Source organism: Columba livia, chromosome 4, assembly GCF_036013475.1.
Source record: "Columba livia isolate bColLiv1 breed racing homer chromosome 4, bColLiv1.pat.W.v2, whole genome shotgun sequence".
Lineage (NCBI taxonomy): Eukaryota > Metazoa > Chordata > Aves > Columbiformes > Columbidae > Columba > Columba livia.
Window position 1 is genome coordinate 18,690,291 of NC_088605.1, and position 21,226 is coordinate 18,711,516.

The 21,226-nt window shown below is 40.7% G+C and overlaps 1 long non-coding RNA gene across 2 annotated transcripts in view; it reads left to right on the forward strand.

The window, feature by feature from the left end:
* LOC135579339 (uncharacterized) overlaps positions 1 to 21,226 on the forward strand; it is a 60,306-nt gene that overhangs the window by 26,958 nt on the left and 12,122 nt on the right. For both annotated transcript variants that reach the window (XR_010472164.1, XR_010472165.1), the window contains exon 2: positions 17,954 to 18,061. This is a non-coding gene — a long non-coding RNA (uncharacterized LOC135579339). The remainder of the gene's footprint in view (positions 1 to 17,953; positions 18,062 to 21,226) is intronic.

The window sequence follows — 21,226 nt, forward strand, 5'->3', positions numbered from 1 at the left end:
TCCCTGTTCCTTAAATCTTTACAACTGAATTGCCTTGTCAGATCCAATAAACAAATCGTAAGGATAAGATGACACTGCTCCAGAACAAGAAACAATGTAAATCATTACTAGTGGAACTTCACTACTTGTTTATCCAACTAAGTGTAATAGTTGCTTGTCACTCATTCAAATTAATATGACCCATGTGGTATTTTTATAGTTACTGAAGTATATAGATGTGGACACCTCCACTTTTCTCGAAACCCTCTGGGAAGTATTACTTCAATAAGAAGTATTGAAAAGGACTAGATGCTCTTGAGAATTATGTTACTGATCAAACGTTAACTGAAGTCTGTGGAAAGATTTCATTAGCTTCATGAAGCTTTGAATCAACCCTGAGAGTATCCAGGATCCTTTCACATGTTACTATGTTTTTACATGTTACTGTGATTGTAATAGGAAATTCCCTTCTGAAAGGAACAGAGGGCCCAATATGCAGGGTTGACCCTCACCTTAGGGAAGTTTGTAGTCTACCTGGAGCCCAGATCAAGGATATCGCTAGAGAGCTCCCCAAACTGGTGTGCCCGACAGACTACTACCCGCTGCTGGTCTTCCAGACAGATGGGGAGGAAGCTGCTTCCTGTAGTCTGAGGGGAATGAAGAACGATTTCAAGGTCTTGGGAAGGATGGTGAAAGACTCAGGGGCTCAAGTGATCTTCTCTTCACTCCTTCCATCTTCAAGGGACGATGTGGGATGGAATAGGAAAATTCAGTCTCTAAATGGTCGACTCCAAGACTGGTGCTACAGGCAGGGCTTTGGATTTTTTGATAATGGTTGGTTTTATAAGACACCAGTCCGGACAGTGTCACGCGGGAAAGGTTTATCTCGCAGGGGCAAAAGGATGTTGGGGCAGGAATTAGTTGGGCTCATTTGCAGAGCTTTAAGCTAGGCTCGAAGGGGGATGGGGTTGTAGCTGGGCTTGTCCCAGTGGGGCAGCTTTCTAAAACTGATGAGGACCGGGTGGCCTCCTATGCCCCTCTGCTCGCTCCCTGAAATGCCTGTACACCAATGCGCGCAGCATGGGGAATAAGCAGGAGGAGTTAGAATCCTGTGTTCGGTTGGGAGATTATGATCTGGGGGCAATTACAGAAACGTGGTGGGACAGTTCACATGACTGGAATGTGGTCATGGATGGCTACACCCTTTTCAGGAAAGACAGGCCAGCCAGGCATGGTGGTAGAGTTGCTCTCTATCTGAGAGAGCAGCTACAATGTACTAAATTCTGCCCAGGAGTGGATGACGAGCAAGTTGAGAGTGTATGGGTCAGGATCAAGGGGCAGGCTGGCAGGGGTGACACTGTTGTGGGCGTCCATTACAGGCCACCGGATCAGGCTGAGGAAGTTGATGAGGCCTTCTATGGGCAGTTGAGAGTGGCCTCACAGTCACAGGCCCTGGTTGTTGTGGGTGATTTTAACTTCCCTGATGTTTGCTGGAAGGACCATTCAGCCAGCCAGCCACAGTCCAGGAGGTTCCTCCAGTGCATTGATGATAACTTCCTCATGCAGATGGTGGAGGAGCCGACTAGGAGAGGTGCACTGCTGGATCTCAACCTCACTAACAAGGAGGGTCTGGTCAAAGCAGTAAAGGTTGAGGGCTGCCTGGGTTGCAGTGACCACGAGATGGTGGAGTTCAGCATCTTGTGTGGCAGGAACAGAATAGCAAGTAGAATTGCAACCCTGGACTTTAGCAAGGCTAACTTTGGCCTTTTCAAGCAATTGCTGGGGGAAATCCCACGGGCAAGACTGCTTGAAGGAAAAGGGGCCCAAGATAGCTGGATTGCATTCAGAGATTGCTTCTTCCACGCTCAGGATCAGAGCATCCCCACACGTAGGAAGTCAAGGAAGGGAGCCAGGAGGCCTGCATGGTTGAATAGGGATCTGTTGGGTATGCTCTAGCAGAAGAGGAGAGTTTACAGGTCATGGAAGCAGGGGCTGGCCACTTGGGAAGAATATAAGGCTGCTGTTAGAGGATGTAGGAAGGCAGCTAGGATAGCCAAGGCCTCCTTAGAATTACAGCTGGCGAGATGGGTCAAGGACAGCAAAAAGAATGTTTTCAAATACATAGCAGATAAAACTAATACCAGAGGCAATGTAGGCCCACTGATGAACGGGGTGGGTGCCCTGGTGGCAGAAGATACAGAGAAGGCAGAATTACTGAATGCCTTCTTTGTCTCTGTCTACTCTGCCGGAGGCTGTCCTGGGGAGCCCTGCACCCCTGAGACCCCGGATGAAGCCAGGTCAATGGAGGAGTTTGCTTTAGTCGATGAGGACTGGGTTAGGGAGCAATTAAATAGTCTGGACATCCATAAATCCATGGGTCCAGATGGGATGCATCCGCAGGTGCTGAGGGAGCTGGCTGAAGTCATTGCTGGACCGCTCTCCATCATCTTTGCCAAGTCTTGGGAAACGGGAGAGGTGCCTGAGGATTGGAGGAAAGCAAATGTCACTCCAGTCTTCAAAAAGGGTAAGAAGGAGGACCCGGGTAATTATAGACCGGTCAGCCTCACCTCTGTCCCTGGGAAAGTAATGGAACAGCTTATCCTTGGTGCCATCTCAAGGCATATCAAGGATAAGAGGGTTATTAGGGGCAGTCAGCATGGCTTTACCAAGGGTAGGTCATGCTTGACCAACCTCATAGCCTTTTATGAGAATGTTACAAGGTGGATGGATGATGGCAGAGCGGTGAATGTGGTCTACCTTGACTTCAGTAAAGCCTTTGACACAGTCTCCCACAGCATCCTCACAGCTAAGTTGAGGAGGTGTGGTGTAGACAATAGAGTAGTGAGGTGGGTTGCAAACTGGCTTAAGGAGAGAAGCCAGAGAGTGGTAGTCAATGGTGCGGAGTCTAGTTGGAGGCCAGTATCTAGTGGAGTGCCTCAGGGGTCAGTACTGGGGCCAATATTATTCAATATATTCATTAACGATTTGGACGAGGGAATTGAGTGTACTATCAGTAAGTTTGCTGATGACACTAAGCTGGGAGGAGTGGCTGACACACCAGAAGGCTGTGCTGCCATCCAGCGAGACCTGGACAGGCTGGAGAGTTGGGCAGGGAATAACCTAATGAAATTTAACAAGGGCAAGTGTAGAGTCCTGCATCTGGGCAGGAACAACCCCAGGTTCCAGTATAGGTTGGGAAATTACATATTAGAGAGCAGTGTAGGGGAAAGGGACCTGGGGGTCCTGGTGGACAACAGGATGACCATGAGCCAGCACTGTGCCCTTCTGGCCAGGAAGGCCAATGGCATCCTGGGGTGTATTACAAGGGGGGTGGTTAGTAGATCGAGAGAGGTTCTCCTTCCCCTCTACTCCGCCCTGGTGAGACCACATCTGGAATATTGTGTCCAGTTCTGGGCCCCTCAGTTCAAGAAGGACAGGGAACTGCTGGAGAGGGTCCAGCGTAGGGCAATGAAGATGATTAAGGGAGTGGAGCACCTCCCTTATGAAGAAAGGCTGAGGGAGCTGGGTCTCTTTAGTTTGGAGAAGAGGAGACTAAGGGGTGACCTTATTAATGTTTATAAATATATAAAGGGTGAGTGCCATGAGGATAGAGCCAGGCTCTTCTCGGTGGCCAACAATGATAGGACAAGGGGTAATGGGATCAAGCTGGAACACAAGAGGTTCCACTTAAATTTGAGAAAAAACTTCTTCTCAGTAAGGGTGACAGAGCACTGGAACAGGCTGCCCAGGGGGGTTGTGGAGTCTCCTTCTCTGGAGACATTCAAAACCCGCCTGGACATGTTCCTGTGCGACCTCACTTAGGCGTTCCTGCTCCAGCAGGGGGATTGGACTAGATGATCTTTTGAGGTCCCTTCCAATCCCAAACATACTGTGATACTGTGATACTAACTTCTCAAACCAGAAGGCAAACAAGGCCTTTGAACTGCAGGTACCCACATGTCATGGATGGGCATATCTGAAGTAAATGCCTGCAGCATCACACAACTAAACAGTTGGCCTGATGATCATCATCTGCTTTTATTGCATCTCAGCTGCCTTTTATAGGTGACAGAGGAGACGCTCTATTGGCATACCTAGCAAATGCCCTTTCCGTACTTTACTCCTCCCTGTTCGTGAATATCTTTTCCTTAGATATCTTACTCAGGTTGTGGATTGAGCATGAAATCTCATTTCTGAACTTGACTCTGGTGCATGACCCTAGACACTGCAAAGACTAACTACTTCTGAGAATTATCCCAAGTGCCTTGTACAGTGATCAAAAAGAAATTCTGTGCGACTACTGTAAATTGAGCAAAGGCCTCCTGAGTCCGAGCCTTAGATACAAGATTTTTTCTGTTGATTGAGGGAATTTTCTGCCCTTGAACAAATAACTGTTGGCATTATGACATTTTTCACTTAATCAAAACCTATCTATCATCGCAGTTTTTGAATCATAAAGGTCAAAAGCTTTTCAGATGCCTTCTATCATTATTGCAAGCTCTAACAGTGCATGTGTTATTGAATACGTGTAGCTTACAAAATGAAATATGCACCACAATAATATTTGACTTAATTCTATGTATATTTCTGAATGAAACAACAAATTGTAGATCTGTTATATGAGGAGTACAGAGGAGCCCTAAACATAAAAGCCCCTGGAGAGAGACAAGTTAGACAGACAGAGAAAAAAAAGAGATAAATACCCTGAAAGTGTACTCTGTCTCCATTATTAAAATGTTTAAATGTGATTACAGGATGTAGTATAGAGGCATTTTTAGACCTCATCAGCCAATATGGATGGCAGGTATTGAAATATTTCAAATTAGACATGAGGCACTACTCCCCCCTCCTTGTGATGTTTGAATGTGTTGACATGAGGTCTAAATTACAGTGTCTGTTTAGGGATGGCCACATTTGAGACATCATACCAGTATTTAAATCTCTAAGTGCAGTGACTTAATTCATCAACATCTCTCTTTGCTTCTTCCTGTTTCATGTTATTTGCCTTCAATGTTTATACCCATTTGAGGCACCCATTAATACATGCACTAGGAAATCAGGAGTGTATGTTTTGCCTTGCTATAGACATGAGGAAACAAGAGTTTTGCTACATCTCTTCTCCAAGCCCACTTCTAAATCTGGGCTGTTCTCATGTTTCCACCTCTTTTTTTTTTTTAAGCCTCTTTTTTATTAAGCTTGTTTGTTTGTTTGTTTAATGGCCACACGACTCACGTGAGCTCCTTTTGTGAGGAGCCATTGCAGCATGATGAACAGGGCAAATATACCCATGTACACACCAAGCAAACCCTGGGGAGCTGCAGCTGGGCTGAGCAGAAATCCATCCTACCAGACCCAGGTTAATGGTTGGACTTGATGATCTTAAAGGTCTTTTCCAACCTAAATGATTCTGTGATCTCAAGTGTTTCATACACTCAATCACTGCACAAAAGGACTTCTTTGTAACCAAGGTCAGTTTCTGAAGAGAAGGAACAGAGTCTTTTGGGATTTGTTCCAGTATGGTTGACTCAAATGTGGAGAATCCCGTAGGATGAGGTAGCTAAGGTAACATTGGGAAATGTTTCATCTATGTGGATCCCAACAAGGCATAGGAATATCAGTACTGGAAAATGTTTTGGAGCTTTGGTTTTGTACTATGTGCAACACTACAGCAGCTGCAGAAACTGAAACTGCATTGCTTACAGATTAATTGGTAGAAGTGGTAAAAGTTATCTTCAAGGAACTAAGTTCAATTTTGGAACTATAATACCAAATACTGCCTGTATAGAAGTGTTGAGAGACATATTAAACAGCAACCAAGATTAGTATTCATTTCTGCATGGACTTTATCCATTTATAGCTAGTTTACTTTAAATAACATTTCCTGCTGTAGTGTATTCTGCTGGAACATCCACTATAAATTGCAAATAGAGGAGGAATAATGTAGCTTATGGTATCTTTAATAAACTTTAATAGCTAACAAAAGATAATGTTGTAAAACAATCTCATCACTTTCCAACTGAAACTGATTTTCCCATCCATGATCTCTAAATAGTATTTGGAATCCATAAAAATGATATAATGTTTAATCAGGTTCCGATACAGAAATCTCTTGATTCTCCTTTGAGACTTTTTAAAATTACAGCATGTGCTCTGTTAATCAAACTCCTTGTTGCTGAGAACAGAAATAATTGTCCTTTCAGTAATGGATTTCTGTGCCCATTTAATGCAGGAAGTGACAATGTACACTAATCTTACTATACTGGTAGAGAGCATGTGACCTACTTAATGTTTTTACTGTCTAGAACTCAAATTTTACAGAAGAAATTCATTGTGTTATTCAGGCTTATGGAACTCCTGCTCAAGGAATACAACTAAATCTGCAAATCAACTTGATGAACATAAAAAGCTCTAAAAACTGTTCTCTCTTTCAGTCATGGTTAAACTTCCTTCTTCATACCAAGTTCATTACATATAATTTAGAGCACCTCTCAAAGTATAGTAACGGTGAATGACATCTAAAAACACTACAAAGGAACAGTTTGAAAGAGTTTCCCAATTTGGACACAATAGAGTGTTCAGTTTTCCTCCTGATATTCCAGAAAAAGCATTATATAGGAAAGACACCTTTCCTAGCCAGGTTAGGACTGACTGAGGATCACAGAGACCCTGAAGCTGTCATCACTCAATTACACCAGCTGAAATATCTTTAGGACCTGCCTCCGATTTCCTTCCTCCTGCTTCCCTCTCAGAATCCTGTCTGGCCACCATCCCACCAGATATCTGTGTGTCACAGTTTAAGGCAAGGCGGCAATAAACTGTGGCGGACGATTATGGGATGGAATACTTCCGTTGGTCAGTTCTAGTCACCTATTCATCAAACACGCCCCTCTCACAGTGGAATGTGGGAAAATTTATCAGTCTTTCTTGGCTACCATAGTAATAAATCTGAACATGAGCTTCTTCAGCATTCCATTGGTCTCTTATCAGCAGCGAGTACAGCATCCTAGGAAAAATATGCAGACTAAAACTCAGAAAAGTACAGCCACCTAGAAGAACTTAGCTGAAAGAAAAATTGCTAAAAGAGAACTGGTCTTGTTTTTAACAAAACCAGGACACTGTGCTAATTGTTTTATACATCCAGCTGGAGAAATGATCATTAAGAATAATGGGAAAAAATACTACTTTTAATCTTTAGATGGAACAAACAATGGAATTTAAACTGTAACAGAAGAAACAATACTGAAATAAATGTTTTCTAATATTTCTTTTATTAGACCACATTATTAATAACAATGGCTCGTTCATCTTGTAGGAAAATATAACAGCGGCAGGAAAGTGATCCTTTGAAAAAACATACGAAGTCCCATTGCTGTTTGACAACAAAGTGTGTTTCTCTTCAGTACAGGTGATTTTAAATTTATTAATTATATTTATGCTCCACCCTTACCATACTAGTATTAACACCTAGCTATAAACACAACACACACAAATACTGGATACATTTCATTCTGTATGAAGAGACCACCAAATTTCAAAAGCAAATCTTAAGTCATGTTGTCTGTGTTTGGAGTTGGTGGAACAGTATGTGTCAGCCAGCAGGAGAGAAAGCTTTAATAAGTTTTGGAATTAAAACTGAAGCATACAATATAAATTCAGTGTTCTATTCAAGAAAACATTAACATTTTATGGATCTTTGGTCTTGTTCTCCATTTTCTCAACTTATGCTCCAGGCAGTTCAGGGTGTTCAATTTATACCGATTACATATGATTGTCTTGTGCACTTTGTAATGCTTGGAACAGTCAGGGGATGTAATCATCTCTGTTTCTGAAGCAATAATGGGTTTCATTTCAAATGTGTTCATTATACAGCACGTATTTCAAAAGCTAGATAAATCTGATGACTTTTTTTTGTTTACATCCAAATTATGTGCTAGGACACACTTTGCCTGTTACACTCATTGTGGATTCTTGGAAAGGTGAAAATCAAAGACAGATTTTTCTTTTTTAAACTAGCAGAGATATAACCCTGTCAATAAAATGCTCCTTTTGTCTGGGAGTGAATTGTGTTCATCTAACAAACGTTCAACATTAACAATTCTATAAGAATGGCCTGTGCACTGAACTAATGCTGATTCAATGCCTTTTCCTCAATTCAATGTGTTCCTGTATTAACCAAGAAAGAGGTGAATATACTTGAGATAAGATCTGCCTTTATTGTTAATCTTATTATAAATTAAGGATTTGTGTTTTGCTTCTGTAACACCAGATCTGCTCTTGACTGGAGTTTCCTGGAACCAGGAAACCAGTTTCTGCACTGTGATAGGAAAAAGCAGGGGGGTTTGAGCTGAATTAGGGAGATCAGACTGCTGTTGCTGGTGTCTGTGCTAGTCTTGTTACCACATATGGTCTCAGAACTACCTCAGATCAATCGTATTCCTTAAATTATTTTGTCTTCTCCACACACCTTGCCCATGCACACACTTCCCCACACTTATTTTATAAAAAAATAAACAAAAAAAAACACCTCAACTCTGTCCTTCCTCTTACTAGTAAAGGCCATATTCTGCCTTCACTGGATGGAAGATATGGACACGCCACCTAACCCTGTTCCTTCTCTGCTCTGCAAAGCTTCTACACCCACAAATGCAACACTGCAGTGCTTGAACCTGAGCGTCTGGCCCTTGTGAAGACTCCAGGGAAAGAGAAAGGCACCTTGAAATAAGATCCAAACCAGCCAGTTTCTAGAGCTTTCAGAACAGGAGACATGAATACAGCGATGGCTGAATTGCTTTTTTTTTCTGTGAACTGAGGTACTAGACACAGGTGTACCAGGGTAGATCTCTCTGCTTAGAAATAATTGCTCCCAGAAATAATTGGTAAAAAAAATCAAAACAAACCACAAAAACAACATTCTGGGAGTGTATGGAGTCAAGCAAAGGACAGCAGAAGTGAGTGTAGTGAGTGTTTTCTTCTTTTATTATTTCTCAACAAAATTTCTCAAGTGCTTCATCTCACTAGGATGCACAGGTTAATTTTCCAGGTCTGCCTGCAGGAAGCAGGCTCTTGTCCTTCTCCTTTAACAGTGCTGGAAATGCCAGGCTTTAAGTGTAAGCCATTCTCCACCTCTCTGATGTCACTATGGATTCCCACACTGACAGAGTGGGTCAGAATGTGCAAGATGAAGCCTGGAGATCCTCCTTCTGCTGCTCAGAGCACGCTCATGGAGCAGGCCTGAAGACACCAGCAAGGACTGTGTGTGCACCTGGTCCGTGCAGAGGTCCTGGAAGCAGTGATGATAGCATAACCCTGGATGATTCCTCTCCCAACCAGCACTGCAGCAACAAACACTTGCTGTCATATTGCACTCCCTTGTGTATTTTCTCCTCTGCTCCATTGTGCTAGGTTGATCTTAGGTTCCTTTTTCTTCAACCACAGAGAGGGAGAAAGTTCTTCTTTCCCTGAGTGCAGAAGCTTGCTGCTGCCAAGTGGTGTAGATTTGAATTCCTAGACCTGAGAGTGGAGGCTGAATGTAGCATTCCTGCTTCCTCACACTCTGCTGTGACACACAACATTGCTGCTTCTAAACTATGACCACCAGTGCTGTCTTCTGTGTGTAACCTGTCTTTGTAAATATTATGCATAGTCTGAGAACACACATTATTCGATACCCCAGCAGAAAAACACCTATTGTTTGGTCTTAATGAGTTTTAGGTATGGACTGGTACAGCGTCAAGGCACTTAAGGAACTTTCAAGTACTGCAAATTGTTATTGAAGCAGTAGCTGAAAGGAAGAGGATAAGAGAAGCAGCAGAAGCAAGATGTGTACCAAAACCCTCAGACATTAAGAGAGTACGTCATGGATTACAGAGTGTGTGTGTGGGGGGGGGTGAATTCAAGAGAGCAGATCAGCCACATGGCAACCTTTTGACTCCTTAATAACTTGATGACTTGTTTTTGTACAAGGCTTACTAACAAACAAAATCCCTTTTTATCATAGTCTGAACAGCTCATATATTTTGTTCTCTTCACAAAATATCTTTCCTTTTTTTTTTTTCCCCTCCAGGTGCATAACTCCAGGCAACCTGATATGAAAATATTTTATTTTAACCTGGATTTTTTTCCATATCAGAGGCATATAGTGTCCTTGGGACACATCCTCTTGTATATGACTAGCAAGTTTACTCTCTACAGGAACTATGATGTTCTGAACAGAATTAACTTTAAAAATTATTAATAATAATTAATATTGTTTCACAGTGTCTCATAGTCCCAGAAAAAAAAAAGGAAATTTATTGAGTTAATGAACACTCAGCATAAGGGTTTACAAAAAGAGCAGGGCCCAGGACAGCAGAGTCTGTCAGTTCACTTTCTTTCAGATAATTACTTAGCAAAAGGTTCATTGAGACTCTGGTTTGTTTTTCAGAGATTAAGTTAAATACCTTTATGCAATTCATCATGAGGAATTATCAAAGGTCAGTTGGTAGGTTGGAAAAAAAAATGCGAATCTTTTTTCTGAGCAGAAAAATATCCTGTCTAGCTAATCCATTAGTGACTTAAATTCTGCCTTTTGTGTTCCACAGCACTAATTCCAATTTTATTCAGCCTCTGTTGCTCTTCTGGCCCTCTAAATCTCTGCAAATACGAAAACAAATGATATTTTTATATAAAGGACAACTTAGTTATATAGTCATTCAAATTTCCAAAGTTTATAGGTTCATGGTTCATGACTTTTCCCTTTCCCATCTCGTTCCCCTCTGTTTCCACAATCCTATTCATTTTCACTTGATTTAAATAATCCATACAGTTTCATCTTAGTAATAAACAAGATTCTCAAAGACTAAATTATCCTTGTTGAAAATATTTCAAGCAGATTAACATCAAAATTTAGGAGACTTCAAAGTCAGTGCCCCAAGTGTTGCCTCAGGTGTTGGTGACTGTCACCAACTTTGTCACAGTGCAGACTGAAAGTGCCTGATACTTCTCTCTGCCTTTCCTTGGTATCAGCTTCAGGTTTGTTTGCTTTTTTACAATTGATTTCCATTGGCCATTCTTTGTACTGACTACCCTGCAGGGTTTGGCAGCGGAAGGATATCTTCATACCACCTGCAGGTTTCACATGTGGTGAGTTGAACGGTGCTCTGTCACTGTTCTCACCTATACTTGTGGCTAATGAGGTTGCTCTGGTCCTCTCTGATTCCTCTGGACATGACAGTTTCTGTTAATCACTAATAAATCAGGCTGTGCTAAAAATTGAAAGCATTAGGTTTCAATCTCTCCAGTTACTGATTATGAAGCAGTTCTTAAAGGTTACTGAATGACATATGCTAAGGATGACTTCTTCACACATACCAAGAATTTATTGTGTAGGAGTCTTGTGAAAGTAATGAACAGAACAAGCACTCATTCCAGATCTTTTTTTCTGTATTTTTGACATTACATTTTCTGCATTTTTTTCCGAAATTAACAGCTGGAGACTGCAGATTTAGCCATTACTCAGTAGTTCATCATAATGACAAGTGTCTGAATTCAACAAAATTGACTTAAGAAGAAGTGTTGAAGGGAGTTGCACAACAGAATTTGTCTTACGAGCCTGTCTATCTAGAGCCTAAATTATGAGAAAGAGATTTCAATACTAAAACATCTTTTTTCCCTTAAAGTGTATCCTGAAAGTTTAAACTTGGAGAATTCTGCATACTGAAATGGAGATTAGGAAAAGACAGAGAAAAAAATGCTCTGTGTAGGGGAACAGAATAGTTTAATTCACTGCATGTATGAAAATGCAATGGAAATCCTTGCAGAGAGTGACTGCAAGTCAGCTTCCACTGAAACAAAGCAGGAGAATGCTTGTGATCTGGTTTAGAGGCTCAGTGGGGGAGCAAGAGCTCTCAATGCTGTCACTGCTCCCTCCAGCGCTGCAGTTTCTCAGCTGCCAGCCCAGTGGAACCACTGCCTCGATACGTCTCAGCCCAACTGCTTTGCCCTAAGTGGCAAATTTGTGACTCCTTTCTCCTTCTCTTCACTTCTTGTCAATACATCAGCTGCGGTCATCTTTTCTTTTCTCTGTGATTTCATACACATTTAATTTAGACAAAAGTGGGATTTTTTTCAAGGAGGAGGTGGTGTTTTACTTTTTTGTTTAACTTTTCTTGGAACAGGATTTTTTTCACTCAGCTGATGGGACTTTAAAATAACTCCAACAATACCACCCACCCAATCAATCTGTTGGTCTCAATGGATGTTTGCCAGCCCATAAAAAACAAGTGTATGATTCTACAGAGTTTTTGCTGTAAACCCGAAAACCAAAGCAGCAAAGCTTAAACATGCTTAAGAGGAGTTGTTTCTTGTTGGACATGTATTAGTCCAATTAAAAAATTGAAGTTCGGAACAGGTTTTCAGGTTGTTGAGATATTTCCAGGTTTAGCTAGAGGGACAGTCACCCCTCAGTACCTTCATTAAGCTGGCTGATTTTATCTATACTCACACAAGACAAAAACTTACCATCTCCTGAGATATTTATGCCTTGGCTGAAGCAGCCAAGAGTGATAAAAGTTTTTGGAAAGGAGAAACAGACAAAGCAATTGTGTAAGACACATTGCCCAAGGAAGCCAGGCTAAAGATAGATACCTTTTGTTTATTTTCTGTTGGTTTCTTTTAGGTCTGGCTTCCCTATCAACTCAATTTCATTCTGAATTTAAGTCAGGCTTATCTGAAAGGCTCAAAAACATTTTCAACAAGCCCAGGCTGAAGTCTTCAAATATATTGCAATCAGAATATCAGGAGCTTCTGCTCAAATTCCATTTTGCTGTGAATATCTTGCACAGCTCTATTCTCTCTCTTGTGCTGTTTGTTCTGCATGTGCTTTTAAGTGTGGTTTGCGATTATTTGAGTGCCACAGATCTGCTTCTACTGAACTGCAGCACTGTTGCCTCAAAGCAGTTCAGTGGGCACTTCAGCAGGCTTACTGAAATCCCATCAACCACTGCATCCATGTGGGAGGATTCAAAGTCATTGTGCATCTGCTCATTTTTGTTCTGAGTGTTTTTCAGTTTGTCATCAAATTTTTCTGATAGACAGTAGTCTATGGATAATCTACATTGTTAAGTCAAGAACTTAAACCTCCTATTTTTTAAAGTTACTTAAGAGTCTCACTGTATCTAGAAAGTCATTGAGAATGGTGAATTAAATTGATATAATGGAATAATGGAACAATATTTATAAGCCAGAACAAAATAAACCCCAACATTTTTTCTGTCTTATGAATTTGAGTCCTATGAATTTTTTTTTCTGTCCCCCAAATGCCTACTGCAAAAAAACAGCAGTTTATTTTGCCTCTTTCTTTTGTTAAAGGGGAATAATAATAGACGTCAAATCTCACCTAGCCAGTATGAGCATGTTTCAGTCCTTTCCTCTGTCTCATCCCCTGCAATTGTATGTTGGTGGGAATAATTCCTTTTTTTGATCACCCTGGGAAACATCTTGGTTCTAATTCATCCAGCTGCATACTTATACAAACATAAGCATGAAAGTTACATGTGTGATCGTTTGTTTCTCTACTCATATAACTGTGTATGGAGCAACAAGCAAGCAAAAATTAGTGTCATTAGCTGTATTGTACTGACCTCCTAATTGTCTGTGTAAGTGTGTTGCAAGAGGAAGTATTGCTCAGTTGGCTCAAATAATGGTGCAGACTGCAAAGATAAGATAATTAGTGCAACCATAGGGAATTATTGTCTGGTATCAATGTGTAGCTGTTTTGAATACAAACTTGCCTGAGTATAAGACAAACTTGTCTAGCAAGCACTTGTGTGTGAAAACCTGCCATTACTAGGATAAGTCAAGAATGTTTCATACGAATTGAAATAGGTGAAGGTAGATACTTATCTGAAAGTAATGTGCCTCAAATGGATCTTTTCTCCTTCTGCTTTTCTAAAAAGTAGGGAGGTTCATGATACAGAAAATTCTAAGGGGAGTTTAACAGGCAGAAAGAATGAAGATAGACTTTCTTTACCCCTCTCAAGTGAAAAATTGTTTTGGATGCTCACACTCAATTTCCCTCATATGAAGGGTTATGGCATATCCACAGGTCATATCCCTCAAACTAGTTCCACACCTACAGAATAGGAGAGTGCCTTCCCTGATGCTATCTGCTTACTGCAAGCATTATGCTTAGTTAAATACATTATGGCTCTTTTCTGGGCTGGTGAGGCACCATTAGCAGGAAAGGGAGAAAGACGATGACATTTTGCCATATCCACAACTGTAGTTTGGTGGTTCCACCTGTTGCAAATACACTTTTTGTGCCTGCTGTGACCCGGGAACCTCTCTGAACATACTACAGCTGATCCTTTGTCATGGAACATTTAGGAGTGCTTTATTAATTTGACATAGCTCAGAGATTCATCTGGTAATCTTAAAGCTCATTTCAAAAGTCATCGGCTCACTACTTCGTAGTTACTCTTGAAAAGTGCCTGCTGAACTCACGTCATTGAAGTAAAAGGGTGAGGCATTGAATGGGATATTGCAGCAGGGTAGGACACTGGTAATCATGGTGGGACAGTGCTCTGGTGGCACTACTTGGTCTTGCTCAGAGGCAGGACTTGCCAAGTGAGGGCCAGCATCACACTGATGTAGCACGGCTGGTTGTAGTCATAGGATCTTAGAATAGTTTGAGTTGGGGGGACCTTTGAAGTTCATCTTGTACAACCCCCTGCAATGAGGGGGATATATGAAACTAGACGAGGTTGCTCAGAGCCCAGTCCAGCCAGATGGCACCTCTGAGCAGTACTGCCCCACACGTGTGATGTGGGTACACCATTGTGCCTGCAACTACCTCCAAGTCCAGCCAGTACATTTCATTTTGTGGTGTGGCTGAACCCCATAAGCACAACTCCCTGTGGCTGCTCCTTTAATATACAACTCCTGAAAGCAGCTGCCTTCTGAGTCAAATTCTAGTCGTCAGAACCTGTTTTAAATATTTGCTGGGAACTTATGATCTACTTTTCTGTTTCATATCTTATCACTTACAGTTCACCACTATCGTAAAAGTTTGTTTTCATTTTGCGCATTGAAATGAAAGTCTATAAAACTATTCAGTATTGCCATTTTTATTACCCTGTACAGTTTTATGAGAAAAATGCAATTCCAGATCTTTCCATTTATCTTCCAGACTTTTTCATGTTTCAGTAATTAAATTAGAGGATTATATATCCAGCTGGCTTTACAAGATGAAGCCAAGATTTTTAGAACAAAATAGTTAAAATCATGTTTAGGTATGAGATCAACCCAAAATATTCTGCTTAAACTATCAATAAGTGTTATTTCTGTGCATTTAGTCATGTGATTCATCATAAGCCTTACCCTGTTTGAAGGGGTCATGAAGGTGTCTTCCAGCAATACAAACCACATACCAAACTCTATCCCGATATGTTAATTAGTATGCAACTCACACTTCTTTCTAAGGACACTTTTGGTTAATATTCCAATGACTGGATTTGAAATTAATTTGTCTCTCTTCCTCCCAAGTGTGGAAACATGGAAAAACTAGAACTGTTTGTAATGCAGCTATTTTCTTTAATGGTCCTTAAAATTGAAGAAGAACTAATAACCCAGTTTACAAAAGTAAAACTGAGGGACAGGAAAATTAAAGAATCAGTGAGGAAAATATTCAATTCTTTGTTCTGGTGCTGCTCCCAGGATGCTACAGGGTCATCACAAGTTGATATCTAGTATAGAGTACCAGCACTGTGCAACAGAAGGCAGCAGGAGAAAGATCCTTGCAGCACCAGGCAATAAATTAATATGTAAATTGCTAATTTTGTAAGGATCTTCCTGCACAAACCACCAGTGAAGCAGGTCTGCCTCCTGCTGAGGACAGCCTGGGGAGCAGGGTGAGAGCATTGACAACGGCAGAGCAAAAGGTAGAATATCCTCCTGCTGCTCATCACATGGATCTTGTGCACAGAAAACATGATTTTTATGAGGTGGTGATATTAACTGTACAAAAGTATTGCGGAATTTCGACAGAGGACAGCAGCACTCAGTCTGTTCCAGCAAGCAGGTCTCAGTCTCAATCTGATGAGGTGGCTTCAGTCACTACTCTGTAACAGGACAATATCACACCGACTCAGGTGCCAGCGGCCGAGGAGAGCCACACTGCGATGTGCCCATTGCAACAGGTGACAGGGAATATCTCTGAAGGTATATCTGGTTCTATGTCCGTCTGCTGAACCTTCTCATGAATCTAATAGCGCATTGCCACTGACTTACAGGTAGCGAAGAGAGCTTTAGAGTTGTAACTTATTGGTGAACTTGTCTGATGAGTTCTAAGAGCTCTTTCCTCAGACAGAGGGAGCATGATATTTATTTGCCTGCAGAATAGTCTAATCGTTAGCCTAGATGCAAAATGCTCATTAATTTCTTTTTATTATTGGAGTGCAATGAGGTACGAATTCATATTCAAGGAATTTCATGCTACTTTATACTTTTGTGATGCCAAACCATTACCACCATGATTTTCACAACACAAAGTAAAGCTGCGGCAGTTTTAATGGATCACCTGGTTTCTTTCAAAACATTTTTTATCATGGTAATAAATCCTAGACTTGCCATTGCTGTTGCTAAGAAAATTAAAATGAGCAGGAAATTAAAATGAAAACGTCAGACCCATTAAGAAACCAACAAATTTGATGTAAAGTTTTGGAAATAGTGACTTAACTGTTACTGGTTTACTTTAATTCATATATTCTCTGACCTAGTACAGTGGTTCAGCTTACCCAGTGCCAGCTCTTTTCTTGACGCAATTCTATTTGAGACAATCACAGCGTGAGATCATATTTTTGTCTTCTTGGGCATGGGTTAGAGGTGAGAGAAAAATCAGTTTTCCCAAGGTAAATGAAGTTTTTCTCCTTCTTATTGCCACTTTTGCTTAGGCAAGAAATAGAATTTGCATTTTATTAATCATTTACAGGTGAGAAGTATAAAAATATTTTAATTTAACAAAGAATCTAATTTTCAATAGGACTTATTCCTTCTCTGATCAAGATTTATCTGAAGCTTTACAGTATTTTTAAGAATTAGCTCTCAGTTGGGAGAGCTCCTACCATGTTATAGCGGTGGAAAGACAAGCTAAGTGAGTGATTCTAGGATGAGCAGAGCTCCTCTGGCCACGGAGATCACTCACAAATAGATGTAACGATTCACCAACTGTGGGTTTTGGAGTGAGGCTCCCAAGGCAAAATAAAGAACTTACTCTGGGAAATATTTGCATATTGGCTAAAAATTCCTCTGGCTCAGCTGCCTCTAATATATCACACAGGAAAGGATTTTACACTGCAGTATAGAAAAACGTGCACCTTGCAATACAGTCTTCAGAGCCATCTTCCGCAGAAGAAATGGACATTTCCCAATGTAGTGAATTGTATCTTATAAAAAAGGAAAAAAAGCAACAGTAGCAAATAAAACCATGACGATTATTTAAACAAATTTGAAACACAAGAGTGTGAGATGGGCCTGTATAGTGTACATTTTGATGCAGAAGAAAAGATCTCTGTCACCTCTGTGAAATAAGTTTATTAGCTCCTTAATCACCTGGGATCTTCTGAAAATATCCATAGGAAATTGTACATTCTTTAATTAGCTACCAGGGGATATTTGGAAGAGGATGAAGCTGATACATTTTATACACCCGCCCACACACATACATGCACACACACAACCTCTGTTTTGATTTGCAACAAATACTAAGAAGTTAGCAAAAAATCCAGAATGAGCAGAATTACCCAAAGGATTTGGGTTCAGTTCTGACACAAACATAGGCCTTTTTTTAGACTGCACCCAAATTTCTGTTATTTGTTCTTAGCCTAACTAAAGCCTCTGTTTGGCAAACAACAAAACCAGCAAACATTTCCTTGATATAAGTGACTGGTTTATTTTTTCCTCTTATCTCTGTGTTTCCTTGCTTATTTTCTGTCTTAAGTTTCAGTGGCTTTAAGCATAGCTGGATAAACTTTCATCACTACCCTCGACCTGGGGAACCACTGGAGTCCACCACATGGACAAGTTTGTCATGATTCACCTCAGAAAGGTATGGTGAACATATATGTAACTTTTGCATTCATGAGGTATGTCGCAAAATTGCTGTTTGTTGGTATTCACACAATGAATACTTGAAACTCCTGTTTTCATGCTTTAGGCAACTTACTATCAGTTGATAATACATTTTGTGTATCTTGATAGTGAAAGAAATGTATGAGGTAAAAATTGCAGTAATTTTCCAATCATATGGGTTTAGAGATAACGTTGCTTGGTTTAGCTGGTACCTTCATCAACAAATTATCCCATGAAAACTGACAGGACAACTCAAGACCTAGGAGACTACTAAACACCATTTAAAATTGCATCTTAGCTCAAGCAAGATGTGTGCTTATAGGTTAAATTCCACTGGTTTCCTGATGTTGTCTATGGAAACTTTTGATTTCTGGTGTTTCTTGGTACCTTTATGATCATTTTTCTGCCAATTTAGCCAAAGAGTCTTAATGAACTACACTTATGTAAAAATGACCATGAAAGATCCAGAAGACCCAACTTGTAACGGTATGGATATTATGGTACAGGTTTTGTTATTGTTGCATCTATATATATTTTTCTCTTCTGGCACTGCAAGGGGAATATTTCAGCACTGTACTCTTTCAGGCGTGCTGGGTGGCACCGAGATGAGCATATTCCTGTCCCACCTTTGAAACTATTTCAGAATCAGTATGTGTCATTATGTTGTAGTTGTTAACAGAAAATAATGCCTTTCATCTCCAAAAGCAATTTACGGCTTACAATAAACTGGCACATAAACTCTTCAGAAGGATCACTTTGTGCATTAACTTCTATTGCACCTTACAAATCTATGTAGCCATGAGAGTCAGAATGCTTTGCTGAGCAGACACGAGAGCCTGCTGTTCTTTGATTAAACTGCTCACGTAATACAGTGAGTGTTAGAAGAGCTTCTTAATACAGGCGCAGTATAGCAAAAATACCAGTCATGCACAGTGTGATTTTGTGTGAAAGCTTTGGTTTTTGTTGCTAGCTGATAATACAAGCATAGCATGTGAGAAGTAATTCTGCATTTTGCTGGTATTCACATTAGAACCAAACTTAAGCTTTAATACCAATGCCAGCTGTTATCTGTTTCCCTACAGCTTTAACTTCAGTGTTTTCATACGTGTTTAGGGAATGCTGCGTTTTATTGACTGTGAATCACCTTAATTTATTTAATTCTCTGGCTCAGTTCTTAACACATAAGATGCACACGCAACAGCCAGACGTCACTTACCATAAATCCGTTTCCTTAATGCAATGATTACATTGGCCAGGGCTGGGCAAGCAAGGTTGTTTTCTGCATCTGGGTTTCGTAACAAGACCTTTTAAGTATTTGGATTTTATTGTTCACTCACTTCATAGGAGATCAATGAAAGCATCAGAGTAATTTAATAGATTGCCTACAAAATGCGTGTACAGTGTTGTTCTAGAAGAATTGCTACAAAGAACCCAAAAGCAAGGACTTTGAGGTTTTGGGTGGGAGACGTTGGTTTATTTGGAGCATTTTTTTTCTTCTGTTGCATCAAGTTCAGAATAGATGTTTGGCAGTTGGTAGTGCAAGATTTTGAAGAGCTAATCACAATGTAAGGACTAGAGAACAATTATAAACTTCTAATGTACATTAGGAAAAGTAAAAACAGTAGAAGTATCTATTTTTGAATTCAGTATTACCTGCCAGTTTTCTGCATTTTCTGTTTCTTATTGCAGCCGCACTGTGCCATGTTTTCTCTGCCACCACTATAGCTGAAGTAGGCTTTCATTTGTGGAGGTGATCTTGAGTGTGCTCTCATTTGGGAACTTTTTCCATTTAATGTGACTGCAGGCACCTTTGGAAGTCTGCTCCCTGCTGAAAGCCATGGCAACACTCTCTGTAACTGAAGCCATGTATTGTGACAGGCTTGCACTGCCTCCTTACCATGCTGCTATTACTCACGTTGTTATTTCACCTTTCCAGATGCTATGAGTTCCCATTCCTTTATTTTGCACAACACTGGTACAAGTGGCATGTCACTAGCAGCATTACAATATATTTATACATTTGTTTAACAATTTTTTCTCCTCTATTCCTCCTTCTCAAATTTTCCTATGCTCCTTTCAGGCCCTTGCAGTTACCCCTGCAGTCCCAGTCTGGTCAGCAGCGTGGGGGCACTGGGATGCAGAAGCAGCAGCCGAGTCCAGACCTGTTGGCACTGACCATCCCTGGCTGCTATAGCTCCACCAGCCTGGCCTAGACATAAAATCCTGCTACGAACCACCTTTTGTTTCACATTTACTTTTTCCATTACCTTTTCCACTCTCCTTCCATTTACCTTTTCTGCTCCTTTTCTTTCCTACTCACTTTTGCATTCATGAGCGGGGCACAGTTCTTGAGAATTTTTGTCTCCTCACCATCTAGATTTGGTTTTAATGCTGCTGACAAGCATGCACTTTATGTAAATCTGAACAAAGGAAATGTTGCAAAAGTTGTAACTTGCAACACACCAGCTTCACTTTTGTCCTCGAAGTGAAGAAGAGAATATTTGCATGATTAAAGGCTAGGTTTTTTAATAGCAAATTTCCCTTAAACAAAGGCAATATATAGAGAACTAAACATTTTCCCAGTACTCTTGGTCGAATTCTTTGCTCTTCAGAAGTACTATATCTAGAACATTGGCTCTTCTGACTTCTTGTATTTTCAGTTGTCCCCCCAGGTCAGTAACTAGCTGTTGACATTCAAAGCCCACAGAAATGTGCAAAAAAAGCCAGTGTTGCTGCCTTCTTTCTTGCCAGGGTCTGGGCAGTTCTCTTGCTCTGCACACAGCCACTGAGGCTTACACTCCTACATGAAAATAGGAGAGTTGAGGCAGATGGAGTACAGTACTCTGCGTCTTATGCTCACAGTATATAAAAGAGATCAACAATTTTGTTTTTGATAGCAGACTTCCACTTTCTGTAAGGTGTTTGGTTGATATCCAACCTGCACAGATTCTTTCTCCTGATGTTTATTGCACACAGGTCAAATAAGTTCAAATGAAGTGTGTCTTTAATCCCTCCGTGGGCTGAGAGCTGCCAGATGATGTGCTATAGAGATGGCTCTCAAGGGACAGCTTTTCCAGAGTAAAAACCAGCCTTGCTGCTCGCAAGTTTCACATGAGGGGGTCAGTTGCGTGGGTGAGGTTTT